General features: G+C 42.7%; 1 protein-coding gene across 4 annotated transcripts in view; it reads left to right on the forward strand.

Annotated features, from left to right (window-relative positions):
* Positions 1-20,518, forward strand: part of ARHGEF6 (Rac/Cdc42 guanine nucleotide exchange factor 6) — a 1,115,823-nt gene that overhangs the window by 488,025 nt on the left and 607,280 nt on the right. The gene's annotated exons all lie outside the window — the stretch shown is intronic.

A 20,518-nucleotide genomic window follows, 5' to 3' on the forward strand; every position in this document is an offset into this window, starting at 1 on the left:
TCAATATGTTTATACTCACTCTTTTATTTTCCCGCTTTTTTGGCAGGATACTATTGTGCTCCTAAACCCTTCATTTTCCCTACTTGCTTTGATTCCAAAAGCATAGGTACTGCTTAACAGACTACTTTGTGGACCACAATATTGGTAAATCACGATCTGTATGCTCGCGCTACTTTCCATTTGAAATTGATCACGTAGAGCTAAACGATAATTCACAAACTCCTTTCGCCTCTGAACCGCATGTAAAACTCTTTACACGTAAGCGCCGGTTACCAACACTTCGCCGCTTACACCGCTCGCCACCCGTTTTTAGACTTTGCATGGTCCAACTCTGAGCTCATTGAATGTTTTTTAATCTCATGCGTCGCCCCCCACAGTTCCGTCACTGCGTCGGATTTTAAGTGTTGTCCCCACTATCATAAACAATTCACAATAGGTTGCATGGAAACAAAAGCCTGTCACACCACCACGTTACAATTCACAAAATTACTATTCCTAAAAGATGAATAACTGCCACAAACAGTTCACAATGCCACAGATGATCACTGGTCAGATTTATATACATGCCTAGTCTTTTTGTTATTGACCAATGTTTATGTTTTGTCTCCCCTTTTTTGTTCCCCCAATATAACTGTATGTATGCTTATAGGCCACAAAAAACTGTTATGCTTTCAAGACAAACAAATTAATTCTTTGTCCTGAAGATGATGCCATGTATCTGTGTGTAGGCATCGAAACGCCGTCGACATAGTAGCATCATATGTACCCTACAAATAGAAAATTGTTCACAATGATGCTTTGTACTTTACCATTGTCTGTTCACTGAGATACTAGCACAGACTGCCTTTGTTGCGTCAAGTTTACCCCCCTGTTTTGTCTTGTCCCCTGTGGGTTACTGGTTGTACCCACCTTGTAAAAAATCCTTTTATGTTTTCCATATCTCTTAAAATAAAAACATGTCCTGCTGGACAAAGGTCATACTGACTATTGAGTGTATGTCCATCAATTCTGCCTAATCCCTGAACTACTAGGGACCACTGTCTTTTGAAATACGTAACTGCCCAAGGTCCCTAGTGATATTCCTTTGGGTCTCCCTTGTTCTTTGAAAATAAGCTAGTGTACCACCCAGCCATGCCCCTCCTCCAGGAGGCTCTTTTTCATACGTTTTTGGAACGCACACAGGTTAGGAATTGGGGGGGATTTATATCATGAGGGAACATTTCACACACTGGAGCTCATATTTCAGGGAACACAGCAGACATCTTTGGATGCCTTCCTGTACATTTGCCTCAGACAGGGGCTTCGCTCTGTTACCCTAAATTTTCCTAACGAGCCACAAGCCCTTGCACCACTACAGTTGATACTTCAGGGCGCAACAGCCAAAAGTTTGGTGTCAGTGATATATAGGACAGTGCATATGCAGAGGGAGGAGCCTGTTGTGCTAGCGAGAACTAGATGGGATCATGAATTGGGCACAGACCTGACGGACAGGCAGTGGGAATTCTGCTCGCAACAGACTTAACGGATTTTGGCGAGTAGTAGGCTTAGGATGATTCACTATAAGTTCCTTCATAGGTTATATTACACACCGGCTCGCATGCATAGATGCAAATTAAGAGACTCGGACAGATGTGACAGATGCCATGCCCCAGGAGCCGACTTCCTACACCTTGCATGGGAATGTGCTGGGGTACAGGCTTAGTGGATGCAAGTTTTTACTGAACTGTCCAAAATGATAAATATCCACGTGGAACCTTCACCGGTGCTTGCTCTGTTGGGGTATGTGGAACCGCTACAGGCGGTGCACCACAAATTTGTAGCTATGGCGCTATTGCTGGCTAAGAGAAGAGTGGCATGTAGATGGGGCAGAGGTAGAGCGCCCAAGTTCAAGGTGTGGATTGATGATCTAATTTACTGTCAAGAGCAACTCGCAACTTATGCAGAGTTACTGCCTGTGGCGTCCAGACCTAGTGATATATGGGCCCCGTTAAAATGCTACTTGCTAACACACACTGGGTCAAGCCCACAGAGGGTGACAGGGCCTGTTTCCATAACATAGAACATTGTGATTGCACGCTTACACTCTCCATGAGGATGGATGGCTGAATGGTGTACCGGAGAGTTGAATGGGGGGGATGCTACATGCGGACCTTGGTGGGGCACTGAGGTGCTAGCGTGGGATCGGAATTGGGCCCCTGGTGCACTGTATAGAACGATGAGATATGCTGCTTGCTTTACGTCTAATTGAGAACCCTCGTTGTCAGAACACCTCCTGTAAATACCTCCTGGAGGGTTTACCTTACTGATGTCATGTGTTTCTATACACCTATGTTAGATATGTGGACTTCTAATCACTATATAGCTTGCTCACCACTATTTTGAGAAGCTTTATTCCTTCGCTACTGACTGATGTCAAGTAATGTAGTACATATCGAAGTTTACGAATTGTATATGACTACATGTGTACCATGTTGTGTTTGAGAAAAAATTAATAAAAAGAGTTTAAAAAAAACAGAAAGGGTAATTTTAGGGTTTAGGGTGGGCAGGGGTTTTAGGGTGGGAAGGGTAATTTTAGGGTTTAGGGTGGGCAGGGGTTAGGGGTGGCAAGGGGGATTTTAGGGTTAATGATGGGTAGAGTTTAGGGGGTGCAAGGGTAATTTTAGGTTTCAGGGTGAACACAGGTTTTGGGGTGGCAAGGGTGATTTTAGGGTTAATGGTGGGTAGAGTTTTGGGGTGGCCAGGGTAATTTTAGGTTTTAGGGTGGGTAGGGGTTTTGGTGCGGCAAGGGTCATTTTAGGGTTTAGGGTGGGTTTTGGTTTTTGGGTGGCCAATGTAGTTTTAGGGTTCAAGGTGGGCATGGATTTTGGGGTGGCAAGGGTAATTTTAGGGATTAGGATGGGTATGGGTTTTGGGGTGGCAAGGGTAATTTTTAGGTTTTGGGGCAAGTAGGGGTTTTGGGGTGGCAAGGGTAATTTGAGGGTCAGGAAATAACCAATAGGCCACATAGTTTGGACAACCACTTAATAGTAATGATTTGCTTGGCCAGCACTCTTTTTTTATCATTAAAATGTAAAACGGAATGGAAATGATCCGTGACATATGGGCAGACCGTCAGTGCTTCACTCTTCACGTCTTCGACCACTAGTTTAGATTAACCCTTATCTGACTCGCTTCAGATATTTTTCTGCCACAAGCTATAGTAGCTTTAAATGGCATTTGATTCTCAGAAAATGTATGCCTTAATGCCCTTGGTCGCTGTTAGAGTGGGAGAAAGTATTTGCCTTTCCCTTACTACATATGTTTAGATGCCTTCTGATGAAAGGCAGTTGTTACCACATATTCGGTCATTTCTCAGCCAAAATGTCACTATTTTCGACAAATGTGAGCTCTTGTGTGGTTTCCTACTTTGTTTTCTATTCGCACCTCCTCTTTTAAGGTCTTAATTAACTAAACCCAAAGGCTCCCTAATGTGAGCCTTCTCTTGCATAACTGGTTCCTGCTCAACTCCTGCACTGTTAATCCTTGAGATTTGCATAACCTTTAGTCCATTCATTTATTGCATTTCTTTTGGCATGTTTCCTTTCGCAAACAAATAGTAAAATAAACAATTAGCAGCAAAGGACAATGAAACAGTAAAGTGACTGATGACAACAGCAAAAATACCAGTAGTATTGGGGTTGACATGCAATTGGACAGAGATTTTTAGTAGAGGAACACAGATTTTAACTAATTTAAAGCAGTGTCTGGCATTATCAGGTGCTCTAAGTTTCAGACTAATTTTGAAAACTGAGGCATTAAGCTGTAGAGCTATTCTTAGTCTTGACCATAACAATTTTCATGGATGCTAAATGGCTAATGGGACAGCATATAAACCTTATCAGTGCATATATTGAAGAAGTCATGCAGGGACTAACAGGGACAGTATCCAGAAAAGGAGCCTGCCATGCGGGCATTATTCAGCCCAATCTGAGTCAAAAGGGTGTTGTGTTGAAGAGGAGTATTGTAGTTGAGAGGGCAATGAGGTGAATTGTTGATATAAAAATGATTACAGCTATCACAAAAGCAGACTAGGGTGGCGTAAATAACTTTATAGACTCTTTATGGTACTATAATAGTGGAGATTGACATTTCTTTGGCTTGATATGCTGCATGTATAAATTCTGCACAGCTATGTGGGTGTCATAATGGGCATCAAATTCTAAGCTATTTATTTAGAGCGGACATAGCATTCAGAGACGAATGCTGAGTAGGTGCAGCTGCGGGATGGTGCTAGTATATTGAAACATGGAACTGGCGGGTTCACATCCTTAAAAACAGATGGTTGCTAGGGCATATTACTGAAGGAAATGATAGTGATTAAAACAGTACAGTACATGAACTAGGAGTGGGCCTTGGGAGGTGCAAATGACAGGGTTGAGGAGAGCTTTTGCTATACCACAACATATGGTTGCTATGTTGCCGTTATTTTTGGCATTTCCATTTCCATGACTTCAGCTGAGAAGGTCCTCTGTATGCATGCTCCATTTCACTGTACTCTTGTCATGCCGTGAGATTTTGCAAGCATGCGTTATAGGAGGAAATTTGACATAATATGGAAAGGAGTGGGAGGATCACAGATTTCCTAGAGCAGGAATGATTATTGGAGAAATCCCCTGTCTGGGAAGCTGACTTTCAAACTTGCGGAGCTTTCCACATTAAGTTCTATATCCTTTTTCTCAGTCTCGTGGTCATCCACCTATTGCTTCAGCAGGTGTGTGCGGAGGCAAAGCAAAGAACATACTGGACCAAACCTGCGCATAAATGAGGAAGCTCCTGTGGAGGCAAGATGGCGGCAGCGGCAGTGGCCGAGTGAAAGGTTGCGAGAGGCTGTGTCCCACTGGAGCCTGCCCGTAACTGACCTTCAGAGTGAGAGCGGGGGTAGCAGCGTTCTCGGTGAGCGGAGTGGCGGAGCGGAGTGAAGCGAGCAAGCGGTGCAAGCGGAATCGGAGCAGCGAGAGTTACTGGTCGGACGCCGAGCGGGAGTCAGAGCTGCGGATCGGCGGATTGGCGTTGACGTCCGTGTGTACGGCGTGTTGAGTGTTACCGCATTCAGCAAACAGCAGCGTCCAGCAAACAGTGCCCCGGGCGGGCGGCTTCGCTTTCGCGGCAGGAAAAGGCGGCTCTCTCTCTCCCTGGGAAACATACAGGCTGCGTAGAGGCTCTCATTGCCCCGGATTTTGTGGTGCAATGGCCCCGTAGGGAAGGGGGGCAAAGACGAGAGGTGCGGCCAATGCGGCCAGCACTGCGCCGACATCAGCAACAGCGGGGTCAGGAGGAGGAGGAGTGGGGGTGCCTTCAGGTCCCCCGGTGGTGAATACTAGTAACATTGGCAGCCAGAGCCGCCCAAGCAATTCAGAGGAGAGCTAGGATATGGGGCTGAAGGTGTACAGAGTGTGCAAGGAGGCCAGCAACAAGAAAACACTGTGAAGGAACGTACAGTTCCAGATATATTTAGGAAAAAGGCTGTACCACCTGCCAAGTTATGTCTGTACTTACAAGTATCAATGTAGCCGCTGCAGCAACAGTCCCGCCCGGAGGAGAAGAAGACTGCATTGCTGAACTGTGTAAGTCTGTAAGTAAAGCAAGAGTTTCTCCTATAATGTCTACCGCTGGCTCTCAGTATTGCTTAGATATGCGGGCACGAGTTGAGCCAAATTTGACCCTTGGGCTCGGTGGGGTAGATGAAATGCCACCCGGGCCGAATGTACCTACAAATGTACCACCACTCCAGAAATCAGGAAACTCTGTCAATGATTTAGCAATGGTCATAGTGAATGATGGGGACTCTGCCGGCTCAGGTGGTCAATTTTACTCCATGTCTGATGTTTCCATTACCTCGGCGAATGACATAGACAAACATAGTAACATTGGTGATTGGGCAGACAACGGCAGCACACAACAACAAGAAGATGTATTAAGTTTAGATTCTACGATCATTCTTTTTTTTTTTTTTTTAATATTTTTATTATTGCAGGAAACGACAAAAACCAAACATGATACATAAGTACAATTTCCAATATCCTTAAAAAGCATATGTTTACATTGATTTTAATTAAAGAGGTAAGATAATGAGGATTTAAAGAAGAAAAAAGGAAAAAGGAAAGAAAAAAAAAAATTAAAAAATAGAAATCATAGACGACAGAAATAGTAAAGGACATAGAAGTGAGAGATGAATTTATAAAGGAAAAAGGAAATAGTTCAAGAAAGCAAATAGTAATGATATTGCTTATCACACACATAAGTCTTCAACAGTCCCCATTTCTTATACTTCAAAAAATTGTTTCCAAATCTTTTCCTTTCTAGCAAGAGCTTTTGGTCCTCTATATTTGGCAAGTGTAAGTTCCATGGTTCTAATTTCTATAACCAACGCTAACCACTCAGCTACGGTTGGGGTGTTCTTAGAGATCCAGGCTCTTGCTATGATTAATCTTGCACAAGCTAACAGAATTGTTATAAGATCCTGGTTGGGGCAATTAGTCTCATAGATATCTAATAAGACCAACTGAGGGGATAGTTCCGGTAACTTTATCTGGCTATCTTGGAGATGATTTGTTATTCCAATCCAATAGCTAGAAAATGCTGGACAGGAAAAAAGCATATGTTCTATGTCAGCAGCATAAGTGTTACACTTCGCACTTTTCGTTTTATCAGATAGTTGGTTCCCTTGCGCCCATGAAGAAATTCTCTGCGGTGTGTAGTATAGTTCGGTAATAGTCCTATACAATTGCAATCTTAAGTTAGAGGAGTGCACAACGTCACTTAAGTGCGTTAGAGCCTTACTAATCTGTCCTGAGTTTATGTCCAGGTTTAAACGGCGAGACCACTTAGTTGCAATTTTAGTAGTATTTTCGCATTTGTCTTTAGTTAAAAGTTGGTATCCCAACTTTATGAGTGATTTGGTTTTATCAGAATATATGCACTCAATAATATCGGACTGAGTAACTGCTGTTATTTTCATTTTGTTAATAAAAAAGTCTCTCAGCTGGCGATATTTAAAGTGCATATCGTTCGTTAAACCATTTAATGTTTTCAAGGTTTCAAAATCTAACATACCATTATTTCCAAATATATCGCCTAATGTGTTAATGCCACAGTTAATCCAACGATTCCCTGTCCCATCCGAAAAGGTACCCGGAAGACCCGGATTGTCCCATAGCCTTAGTTCAGTGTTGTAGAATGAAGTGTGGCTGATGTGCATGATTTTCTTCCAGATGTTTATGGCATGTTTAGCAGTCTTAAATTTAACCCGCTTGAAGTAGTTTGGATCATGTGTGCGAAGCAGAAATTGATTTGAGTCCGTACCCAACAAATACTGATAAAAAAATAGGGAAGACTCTTTCTTTAGTAAACTCCTTATTCGAAAAAAAAAGGTAGCCAAAAAGTATAAATTAAAGTCCGGGAAAGCAAGTCCCCCTTTCGATATTGGCAATGTCAAAAATGTAATAGCCCTGCGTGCTTTTTTGTATCCCCAAATAAAGCTGCTACATATAGCGTCTAGTTTTTTAAAGAAGAGTTGATTCGGTTGTAGTGGTATAGCTCTAAACAAATAGAGTAACTTAGGAAGTATTTTCATCTTAATCAAATTAAGTCGGCCTAATAAACTAAGAGGGATTTTATGCCATTTTTTGAGAGTTGTGGTGGTTTCTTTTAAAAATGTATCATAATTTGTTTCCAAAATTTTCCCTACTTTAGCCATTAATTTAATACCTAAATAGGTAGCTTCACTGCAAGTGTCATAGATGTGAATATCCGGAATATAATTAACTATAATTTGAGTTTTACTCACATTCAATTTATAACCCGAGATTAAGCCATATTTTTGTGCTTCATTGATAATTTCTGGCATAGCTTTATTAATATCGGTCGTATATATGGCTATGTCGTCAGCAAAAGCCGTTAATTTAAGAGCAATGCCTCCATGAATCACTGGAATAATGTTGACTTGATCGTTTAGTGCGTTTAAAAAAGGTTCTAAAGAAAGAGCAAAAAGTAAGGGGGAGAGGGGACAGCCTTGTCTTGTGCCTCTTGATATTTTAAAATTCGCTGAGTTTTTATCTCCATAGCTTGTCAAAGCCAAAGGTTCATCATAGAGAGACATAACCCAATCCAAGTAAGACCCGGAAAGCCCCAATTTCTTTAATACTTCCCACAGATAATCCCACCCCACTCGGTCGAAAGCCTTTTCTGCATCTAACATAATCATACCGAGCGGGGTGTGTGTAACTTCAGCAACATCAAAAGCTGTTATTGAAGTATTAACGTGTGTGGTAGTATCCCTTCCCATTACAAAACCATGCTGTTGGAGATTAACAATAGATGGCATGTTAGGGGCAAGCCGATTTGCAAGAATCTTAGAAAAATTTTTAACATCAGAGTTAAGTAAAGAAATCGGTCGGTAAGACCCACATTCTTTTTCCGGTTTCCCTTTTTTCAAAAAAAATATAATTTTCGCTATTTTCCATGAAGGAGGTGCTTGTTTGGAGACACTTATTGAATTTATCACTTTCTCTAATAGGGGCAATAGTTCTTGAGCGCAGAGTTTGTAGAATTCAACTGGTAAACAGTCTTCTCCAACCGCTTTCCCTAAGGGTAGATTATCTATGGCGCGTTTTATTTCATCTAATGTTATTACTGAGTTGAGTTGTTGGAGTGTTTCTGTATTTAGTGTTTGAGATGTGGTTAGGTATTTTTCTAGATATTGTATTATATCTACTTTAGCTGGTGCTGTCTCTGGTGTATAAAGTTGTTGGTAAAATTTAACAAACTGGCTTAGTATTTGATCCGTTCTGTCATATGTATTTGAATCAATTCCTACTATTTCTTTGATTTTTGTTTTAGCTTTCTAATCCGCGGTTTTAAAGGCCAGTAATTTCCCAATACGATCGCCACCTTCATATTGTTCAAATTTATACTTTTGTAATTTGGAAGTGTATCTTTCTCTCAAAGTTTTTATTAATCCGGCTTGTAATTTCGCCAACTTTAGCCTAATCCCTTCAATATAGTTCTTTGCATAACGTGTTGCCTCTGCCAGGCATACTTCCATATTTCGTATATTGGCAATTATTTGTTTATTCTTATAGCGATTCTCAGCGTTTTGCCTAAGTATATATTGCTGGGCAAAGCCTCTAATACTGCACTTACATGTATCCCATACCATGTTTATATTGGCCGTGTTAATATTGATTGAGATAAACTCCTGTATGTGCTGTTTAAGTAGGGTAGAGAATCTTGTATCTGTTAGTAAATGTCTCGGGAAGGTAAATTTTCGTGTTTCTTTTATTTGATCTTTAAGCGTGACTTCTAGTAGTAAGGGATTGTGATCAGAGGTAACTTTAGGGCAAATGTCAATCACACAATTATCTAAGATTAGTTCAGAAGCCCAAATCATATCGATTCTTGAGCAGGATCTGTGCGGTACAGAATAATAAGTGAAGCCTGCCTGAAAAGGGTATTTTGATCGCCATATGTCTCTGACATTGTTCAATTTTGCTAATTCTAAGATTGCTGTTCTAACTTTATACATTCTTTTATGTTTGCTTTGCCCGGTGGAGTCTATTCTATAGTTGATAGTGCAATTAAAATCCCCTGCTATTACAATTTCTCCTTCCCATTCCAATAGCTCTAAACTTAATTCTTCAAAAACTCTTGGGTCATCGATGTTTGGTCCATATACTACACATAATACTATTTTAACATTATCACATTGCATCTGCGCAATTGCCCACCTCCCCCGGGCATCTGAAGAGGTTTAAATTGTTTCTAGTCGAGCCCCTCATTGTTTTAGAATAGCTACCCCTCTAATAGTCTCATCTAAAGTAGAGCATACCACCAAATCATAGTTCAATTGTAAAAGCAACTTGCGGTCTTGATATTTAACATGCATCTCTGATAGCAAAACTATATTCGGGTTATACATCTTAATCTCTTCTTTTACTAAATTCCTTTTGTTTTTACTATTTAAACCGTCAACGTTCCAACTTAGTATTCTTAGTTTAGACATGTTAATATCATGATAATGATCCAGTACAAATTTCTCCCCACTATCTTTGCCCTTTTCGTATAGATTAAGTTTTCCTTACTGGACTTAAAAAAACAGTTGAATCCTGCAATCCATTTTTCACCCACGTTTTTTCCCCACCCCTGACCTGGAAGGTCAAACCCTCCCCCGCAAGGACCCCAACCTAGCCCTCGCACCCACCCGTCCCTTAGGGGGGAGCACCCCTCTATCTTGAGCTGCCGCTGTAATGGCAGCAGAGTGAAAGTGCTAACATGATAATCTGCTCATGCCACAACTTAAGTTACTCCTTATTGACTCATACTTCCAGTCTAAAACCATTTGAGCCCATATATGTCTACTTATTCTATTTAGTTTTCATTCTGTTTATCCCTTTCATTTTCCCTAGAAAACTTTTCCAGAGCTTGTTCCGCAGCTTCCAGATCTGTAAAGAAAACCACATGGCCATTTCGTATGACCTTAAGACGAGCAGGCTCTTGGAGATAGGCCATGCAACCCAAATTTTTGAAAGGATCTATCAGCTTCCTAAGCTCCCAACGTTTGTCCATGGTACCCTTACTTAGATCCGATTTCACAAAAAAAGTTAAATTGTCCACAGTCACAGGATTATTAGGCCTTGCTTTCAATGATACAGCCTGCCGCAAAAGAAAGTTACCAAAATAGATCAAGAACGGTCGAGGAAATTTACTGTTAGTATTTCTTTGTATCAAAGGCAGTCTATGGACTCTCTGTAGCTGTGAATCCCAGTCCCAATCAGCAAGATCCGTGAAGGCTCTCTGAAAAAGTCTCACCACAAATGCCCTCGGATCAGACCCCTCCATTCCTTCTGGTATACCAAATAATCTGAGGTTTTGCCTTCGAGCGCGATTTTCCAAGTCCTCCACTTTAGCTTCTAGCTTAGAGACTCTTAATGTTTTCTGTTTTGCTGTTGCTGAGGTCTTATTTGATTCTACGATGATTCAAGATTGCCATGAGACAGCTCGTAAAGTCTATGAGTCTGCGAAATCGCCTTCAAAGGATAAACTGAGTCTGGTTAACCTACCCCTCTGGGATAACTCGCCTTGTCTCCAACCTGATCAAGGAGATCTAAGTGGAAACCTCTATGTTGAACCAGAGGGCGAGATTATTCTGACAACAATCTATAAGGTCATAATGGCCCATAGGGAGGAAACTAAAGCCAAAGGGTTGCGGACCCAGGGGGTGGTGCGCAAACTACAAAATACTGTGCGTCGCATTGCCAAATCTTGTACGGAGGTAACAACAAGGGTGCATGAAGCAGAGGAGTGGATTTCTTCAGTTGAGGATCAATTGGTACTGCAAAAGTCTTCAATTATTACACTACAGAAAACAGGGGAAGATGTTCACTGGAAGCTTACGGATCTTGAAAACCGAGCACGCAGAAATAACCTCCGCATCTTAGGTGTGCCCGAAGGTAGCGAGGGGAAAGACACACGATGATTTGTGGTGGAACTGTTTGCCGAGGCCTTCCCGGATTTAAAAGATTGGAACTGGGACGTTGAGATCATAAGGGCACACAGATTTCCCTTTGTGCAGAAACGAAAGCCAGGGGGCTCTGTAGAAAAATCTAGAGCAATTCTTATATGTTTGCACAACTATCTGCTTCGGGAAGCTTTATATGATCTGGCTAGGCCAGATAGGCCGCAAAAAGGCATGGGCTGTGACTTTTTCGTACGTCCTGATTTTTGTCAGGTGACTGTGAAGCAAAGGTGGCGGTTACGACAGATGATTTCACCTATTTAAGCCAAAGGGGGCAAGAGTTTTTATTAAACCCCGCCAAACTTAAAGTGATCCATAAAGGAAAAACTACCTATATTTTGTCAGAAATTAAGGCACAGGAGTTTTGGGACATGATGTGAATCTGTTGTGACTAATGTTCTGGGCTCCCAGATTTTTGGTATTTTGTGGGTATTGTAACCAGTTGGTGTGCACAATATAATGGTAGTGACAGGGGGGGTGTGTAGGTTTCGGGCAGGACATGGTGGGACGCACTCACAATCACTTTCCTTCACTGAGGACATGGCCCTTACGCCTCTAGTGGGATGGGTGACTGAGGGTGGGGGGTGGTGGGGGAGATGGGTGAGTTGAGGGAGGGTAGGGGGGAGGGGTTAAAACATATAAGAATCCATAATCGTGCAGGACAGTGGAGCAGTATACTTGAGTGCCTTTTTTGTACAGTTTGTATAACTATAACCATAAATTTCGGTCAAAGTGATGGCGGTTAGTGGAATGTTTAATGGTATCCAATGTTGTTTTCTGAATGTCAGCGGTTTGAATAACTATAATAAAAGGCAACAGGTTGCAAGGGAACTGGCAATGCTCCAGAGTGATCTGATTTGTCTTCAGGAAACCCATATTCCATGGGCTAAAAGAAAGCTGCTCTCGGAGCTTAGTTTCCAAGTGTTGATATGTACACAGCAGTCTACTACTACGAGAGGAGTGTCAATCTTAGTTAAAAATCACATCCAAGGGACAGGTAGGGCATTAGCGGATAAGCAAGGGAGATGGGCCATAGCCGAATGTATTATTGGTATGCAGAAACAAAAGTGCAGTGTCTGCTCTATGTACGGGTGAAATTGAAATGAGGCGTTAATAATAGAAGGGCTTAATGTGGAACTCGTGCAGTGGCCCACCCCACTCTTAATTTGCGGGGATTTAAATATACATCTTGGGCCCTCGGGGCTACGAGATAATAACTATCACTATAATGGGAGGAAACCTAAAGTCTTTAAGGCACTTCAATCACTGACAATTGATCATGGCTTGGTGGATGCTTGGGCCGAACTGAAAGGTGATGAACCAGGCTACACTTTTTATTCCTGCCCCCACCAAAAACTTGTAAGGCTTGATTATTTTTTGGTACCACGGTCAATGTTGATGGGGGCTAGAATTCAGGTGTACCCACGTATAACCTCGGATCATGGCCCTCTGGTATTAGGTTTAATCCTTGGCAGGACGGGAATCGAACCACTTGCTTTCTCCTTTGATAGGAAACTGTTGTGTGATATATTATTTGTCAATAAATTTTAAATCTGGATTAAACATTTTTTTAATATTAATCGGAATACTGCAGGGACTGGATGTGTGTGGGATACCTGTAAGGCCACTTTTAGGGGGGAGGTGCTTAGTTATGGTTTAGCCAAACAAAGCAATTACGTACTGTACTGCTGGGATTATATGCACCACTAATGCTGACAGAAGAGAAGCTGGTGACAGTTATACATGGGGGTTCAGATATTATGGATTCATTGACTGAAGTAGCCCGCTGTAAGGCTAAGATCAATATGTATTGGACCACAGAGACCACCAAGCAATATGTGACTAAAACATCTGAATTATGAGTATGGGGAGTCTAGTGGACGGTGCCTCGCTCAGAAATTAAGAACTAAAGAGGTGGCCCAGAGGATTAATGCAATTAGAAATACTCAGGGTGATCTTATAGAGACAGAGTCGGGGATCCTGGAAGTGTTTCATGAGTTCTATGAGACTTTATACAAAGGGGAAGATTATGATATACAAGCGGGTGAGGCTTTGGCCCTGCACTTCTGTGATAACAATCTCAATGAACAAGAGGCCGATCTCCTTGAGACCCCTATAACTTTGGAGGAGTTGGAGCGAGCAATTAATAGCTTGGCATTGGGAAAGGCAGCTGGGCCGGATAAGCTCCCATTCGAAATATATAAAATCTTCTTTGACTGTTTGAAATTGGATATGCTGGCTACGTTCAGGCAGGCACAGATGGGTCCCCCCCCCGTTCATGGGACGAGGCAAGTATAATTGTGTTAAAAAAAAGATAAGCCAGCAGATAATCCGGCCTCATTTCGTCCCATATCCTTACTGAACACAGACAGTAAGATCTATTCGAAAATCCTTGCGTCCCGGTTAGCCGAGGTTATATCCCCGTTGGTATCTATAAGACAACATGGGTTTATTCCTCATCGGTGGATGCTCAATCATATTAATAGGGTGGTGACGCTAATGGATATCGCTAATACTACGGGGGGGGTCCTTTCAGTCTCATACTATTAGATGTCGAAAAGGCTTTTGACCGGGTCGCATAGGGATTTTTGTGGGCTGTGCTACAGCAGTGGAGGTTTCGGCCTAATTTCATTCGAGCTATACAAACGCTCTATCGTCAACCTACAGTACGAATTTGTACTATGGGCTTAGAATCTAGCCCGGTGCATATCTTTCGTGGTGCAAGGCAGGGATGTCCTTGTTCCCCTTTACTGTTCTCGCTATATATAGATCCATTCATAAAAATGCTTTACGCTAGCAGGACGATTGAACCTGTGATACGGCAACAAGAATTCTATTGGGTTCTGGCATAGGCAGATGATGTGGCCATTGTAAGTCGGAATCCCGATACTGCTATGCCAGAAATTGAGTTGCTGGCATCTCAATTTGGAGCTGTCTCTGGTTATAAGCTTAACGCTGCCAAGACTCAAATACTTTGTGTTAATATAACATCATGTACGGATCGAAGGGTAGTGCTGGAAGTGATTTGCTTAGGGATCAAATTGCTGGCTTGTTTAACACCTTGGCTGCTAGAGGTTTTCCCCTCCTGTGCTGGAAAATCAGATTTATCACTGTTCATGACAAGGTCAGCTCGTCATAAGCACAGCTCAACTGTGCCTCATGACGAGCTGAGCTCGTCATGAGCAGGGAAGAGGTTAAATGCACTGGTTGAGGCCAACTGGGCATCTCTACTGAGTGATGTAAAGAAGCAACTGGATAGATTTGAAGGCTTACATCTATCGTAGCGCGATGTAATGTCTTTAAAATGACCGTACTACCTACAATTCTAAAAGCATGCGTTGTGATGTCATACATCCGTCTGAACTGGGGTGGCAGAGTGGGCTAGAGAATGGTGATGGATTAATCCCAGATCTGTTGACTGGGTTTGAGTGTTTGATTGGTTCAGATGCTCAGTCCATCACCACCCCTTTTTGCACTCCTTAGTTCGCCATAAGTTGGCAGGGTATGCTCAGACGTGAGTCCCTTGCTCACTTTGCCACTGGATTCAAGCAAGCCTGGCTGAAGACTGCTGAAATGCCAGAAACCGGTCCTAGGAAGCTTGTTTCCGGTCCAGGGAAGGCATGGCTTGGCAGTTCGGGCTGGACTGTTCCCATGAGGCACAGGGTCAGACTGATCTGCATATGACCATGTCTGAACTGGGGTGGCACAGTGGGCTAGAGAATGGTGATGGATTAATCCCAGATCTGTTGACTGGGTGTGAATGTTTGTTGGTTCAGATGCTCCGTCCATCACCACCCCTTTTTGTGCCGCTTTCTTCGCCATAAGTTGGCAGGGTATGCTCAGACGTGAGTCCCTTACTCACTTTGCCAGTGGATTCAAGCAAGCCTGGCTGAAGACGACTGAAATGCCAGAAACCGGTCCTAGGAAGCTTGTTTCCGGTCCAGGGAAGGCATGGCTTGGCAGTTCGGGCTGAACTGTTCCCATGAGGCACAGGGTCAAACTGATTTGCATATGGCCATGTCTGAACTGGGGTGGCAGAGTGGGCTAAAGAACGGTGATGGATTACACCCAGATCTGTTGACTGGGTGTGAGTGTTTGATTGGTTCAGATGCTCTGTCCATCACCACCCCTTTTTGTACCGCTTTCCTGAGAGCCGTACCACTGGAGTTATCTCGGGCTAATCTTGCGTGGTTACAATCTCTATGTACTAGATTTTTGTGGGCACAGGGAAAATCGCGGAGGGCCCTGCGATTTATGATTTATGATTTTACCACGTGAACAAGGTGGTTGGGCTGTTCCGGATTTCACCCTTTATTTTTTTGTTTGTATGTTACAACACATCAATATTTTACCAACAGGGGCAATTGTGCAATGTAGCAGAAGATCCCTCTTTTTCAAATGCTATTGGGGAGTGAAGCCAATAATCGCCTAGTCATTAATATAGACATGAACTATTACAAGAGGACCCGGTTCAATGTGTTGATAGCAGCTTTTAAGGTATGGAGGTCCGTCAAATAATTTTATAATATGGGAAGATAACTGGATATACCCCCTGAACCGCTTTGGCACTTCTTCCATCGATATTTTGGGATCGAATAGTAGATCAGTGGCGAATCAAAGGGGTTCAAAGAATTGGAGATTTATATTGTAACGGGGACTTGATGTCTTTTAAAATGTTAGTGGAGAAATTTCAAATTTGCTGCAGTGATTTTTTTAAATAGCTTCAAATCCGTGACTATTTGTATAAACATCATTGGAATATAGATAAAAACCCAGTAATTGAAGCAGTGGGCAAAAATTTCGGTATTGGTTATTTGTATTCGCTATTATTAAATACCAGGGGCAATGACTTAGATATTTTTAGTTTAAAATGGAACAACCGGCTTGGCCGGGCTGGGACCCGAATTGAAACCTCTATTGACATGGCTAGAAGATTATTTTTGGGCGCTAATCTACGTACACAGCACTATACGGACATGATTTCTCGCCTCGGTGCCTACTCTGAGCATGAGTCCCACGCTGCAACTCTGGGCAATAGCTTGCTTAGCCTCCACAACGGCCCCCTTCAGCGCTGGGGATGCCTGGTTGCACCCCGGGGATGCCCAGGAGTGGACATTTCACGGGGAAAAGCCAGGACGTGTTCCCTAGCGGTATGAGTACAGCGCCAGGACACACTACTTGCCGGGGTATCAGTGCGCTTTACAAATACGGCTACATTTACATTTACATTTACATTTATAAGACGATCTTTAATTTATATTATACTCCAGCTAAAATGCTTAAGTGGGGAGGTACTAATGACGGGAAATGTTTTTGGTGTCGCTCCGATGAAGCCGATATACTACACATTTTTAATTCGTGTATGCATCTAAATAGTTTATTTGGGCATGTGGAGAAATTTTGGGAGGAGATATTGGGTGGAACGGTTCGATTGTCTAATGCTCATGTGTTATTGGGGATAGAGAAGGAAACTGAGAGAGACTCAGTTATATTTAAACACAAATATTTGATATTCTTGGCTACGGCTGTAATAAGGTTATGTATTGCCTCAATGTGGCTACAGAAAGATGCACCATCTTTCGAAGTGTGGAGGGCCAGATTCCTGGCATCCTTCAATATTGAACATTCCCTATACGCTTTGAAAGGCAAACGGAAAAAGAAACTGGGTCTTGAAATTTGGGGACCAGTGGTGACCTATATGAGTTTTTATAAATCCCAGTTTTGCGTTTCGTGTCTTCAATTCCCCTCTTCTATGCTTTACTCATGGTTTGTATTAATGTAGGAAATTATTTACCGCTGACTGATGTATTATGTTATCATTATGTGTTTTTTTTCTTCCTTTGTGGCTGTTTTCTTTTCTGTTCGATCATGGATTTACAATAAAATCATTTAAAAAATAAATAAATGAGGAAGCTCCTAACAAAAGATATGAGTGGCCCAGGGCTAGTGCGGCCAGCCAGAAAACTTGGAACTTCTGGATAATGAAGTCATTGTGTCATTCCAGACACCAGTGCCACTCACCTGTGTTCCATGACTCTACCCCCTCACCGCTACGTGCGGCAAGATGTGACTCCCTGACAAAAAGTGACTGCAGTATCTGACCCCAGAACTGAACCCAGTACTTGAGTTTAGTGTAAACAGCTGAGACACATGGGCTTCATACCTTCATTTCCGGTTGGTTCCTTCTCAAGGGCTGTACCCAACTCCAGTGGGAGGGGGAACATGTTTCCTCTTCTTCTGCCATTGAGCCCAGGTGGCAAACAACTCCTGAGTCCTTTTGATTGCTCACAATGCCAGTGCTGTGCAGCTTCCGCTATTACCAAAGTTTAAGCCGTGTTTGACTCAGTCTGTGCTTTAGGAATGTCAGGAGGAAATTCAGAGGGTTTATCTCTTTGGGACCAGGTAAGCAGTGCCTTTCTCCAAAGGGTTCAGAGTTACTACTGCCATTGTTTTCCAGGTGGAAAGAAAGACAGCACGTGGGTTCTGAGGTATCTAACCAAGTTCAGACACAACACAAGTCCTTGTGACTGATTATGGCCTGTGTTTTAGTAGTAGTTCAGTATGCTTGAGTGCGCTCTATGAACCTGAAAAATGAGCACAAAGTTTCACATATGCATCAGCCTAGATCAGAAGGAATCTATTCATTCTACTGTGAAAGAATACTTCTTTTTGAGCTGAATGCAGCTCAACTTTCTTTAAAAAGCTATAGACCCAGACTGCATCATAGCAAATGTTTGCTATCCCACCTCTAGAGTTTAGTCATATGACAATACATTGGTTACCGATGCTGCTGAGCTTAGAGCTATTTTGCTTAGGCATATTCCTCCTTGTTAGGCTGCTTATGCAAGACCTGTAGCTGTCCATGGGGAGCACTTGAATCAGTGGCTATTTTTTACGAATTCAGGCTTCTCCTTTGAAAGTTGATGAAACTCCTATTGCATATTCTAGGCATACAGCTGGGGGCAGACATTAGCTTTCGGGAGTAGTCAGCTGAAGCCTACGGACCAACGCAACAGGAGGTACAGTATATTTAGAACTATGAACATACTGGAGAGCAGTATTGTCAATCTTCTCAGGAAGGCTCCAGTGGGGCTATGTCTCAGGAATATCTTGAGCAGCCCATGGCCCAGTGCCTCGTCAACCACCTTCTTTGCCAAAATCGATCAACCATCTCCTAAACACCTGGCTACACCATGATGCCGAAAATCACCAATACCTCATGCCATCGGCAAGTATGAGGATCAAAAGGATAGCAATTAGGAGGAAGAACCAGGGGAGGAAAAAGAAGATTATTAAAAACTTGGGTGATGAATGGAGAGGTGTGATTATCCCTAAATAATTTCTATTGTAGGAGTCTCTATTACTTCAAGTGAAGGGGTGGAGCTTTGTAAATCTTACTGCTAGGTGGAGATTTCCACCTAGAGTTGGTGAATACCATCCTGGTGTGTTGTAAGTTTCAACAGGGACCGTGCAAAGCCTCCATTTTAAACTAAACGTTTAAACTTTATCTTTTCCTAATGGTAACTTTTTACATGCTTTGCACTTACACAAAAGCATACTTAGAAATAGTTCTGCATGTAGCACATTTCTTAGTAGGCATATTATCATATTGCTTGTACACTCTTTCTAAGGCTAGGTACATTACACAATGCCCTTGCATTTGGTTGTTCGGATGGAGAGAACTCTGAGTCTCAAGGCAAAGAAGCATATCATCTCTGGACTTTTGACACAGTGTAATTGGAACAGCGCTTTTATTATATAAACTGCCTCTGTGCCACATTTTGGTGGAGGAGAAGTTGTTCTGCTGGGATTGATCTGCAACACTGTGCACTGTAAATGAGATACAGCCCTGCTGTCTCTAACCTTCATCCTACAAAGAAAGATTACTTGCTCTATTCCAGATTGGCTTCCAGATACAACATACATAGGTATGGAGGTGTTGGGTTGTCCCAAGAGATCTGGTATAGGGTACTCCCACTATGTTCTATCTAGTGCAAGTAGTATTAAACAGGAGCATAAGTATGAATATAATTATATAATCATACTAGCAGCCCGTCCCAACGTTGTCTGGGTATAAAAAAGAATGTCAGGCTCTGCATTCAATAATTACGGCGCCAACGTTCAGCGTGTGTGGCCTCACAGTGTCCCAAAGCGGCACCACGATGCTGTGCTGTGCTGATGTAGATGCTGTGCGTGTCTGTAATCCCCCCAATGACACAGTGCGGAAACGCGCCTTACCCGTTTTGGCCTGCACAATGTTCCCGGGTGCCTCTGTACGCGATGCTGTGTGTACATAGTGTGCACACGCGCCTCATCCATCTTGGCCTGCACAAATTGCCCTGGTGCACTGAGACGCCGTTATCATCTACGTGATACGACGTTATCCGCACACACCATGGGACGCTCTGCCCACGTCATAGGACGCTATTCTCACACCCCTGTACAAACGCTATTCCCTGCACAGACGCTATTCCCATGCTGCAGGCGGCTTATGCTCCTCAGAGCCGGTGCTACTTCCAGCGGACTACTTTGTCCCGCAACATGCTTTGTCCCTTGCAAAGTATATGTTGCGCTGGTGTATAGCCTATGTCCATCTGCTTTGCCTCACCTTTCCAATGCTGCATGCAGTGTCCGGTTGGCGCTGTGGTTCCTGAGCTTACCCGCCTCAAAGGTTTGGGCTCTCTCTTTATAATAGTGGTATAGATAATCACACACTAAAGTCATATTGGTTGTACTGTTATCTTTTTCACCGTTCTTGTAATGCTGATCACAATGTTGTATTTCATCCACCTAATAATTACAGCTCCCGCTTTTTACACAAGAATACAGTTGCATCAGTAAATGTTTGAAAAGCTAATTTGTATCTTCTTGTGTCTTCCTTGGGCATGCATGAGTATCAACGAAAGGGTAGATCTGTTTCCACGATTTCCTTGGGGAATTAGAGTGGTCGTGTTCCTTGGTTGCAGA

Source organism: Lissotriton vulgaris, chromosome 4_1, assembly GCF_964263255.1.
Source record: "Lissotriton vulgaris chromosome 4_1, aLisVul1.2, whole genome shotgun sequence".
Classification (NCBI taxonomy): domain Eukaryota; kingdom Metazoa; phylum Chordata; class Amphibia; order Caudata; family Salamandridae; genus Lissotriton; species Lissotriton vulgaris.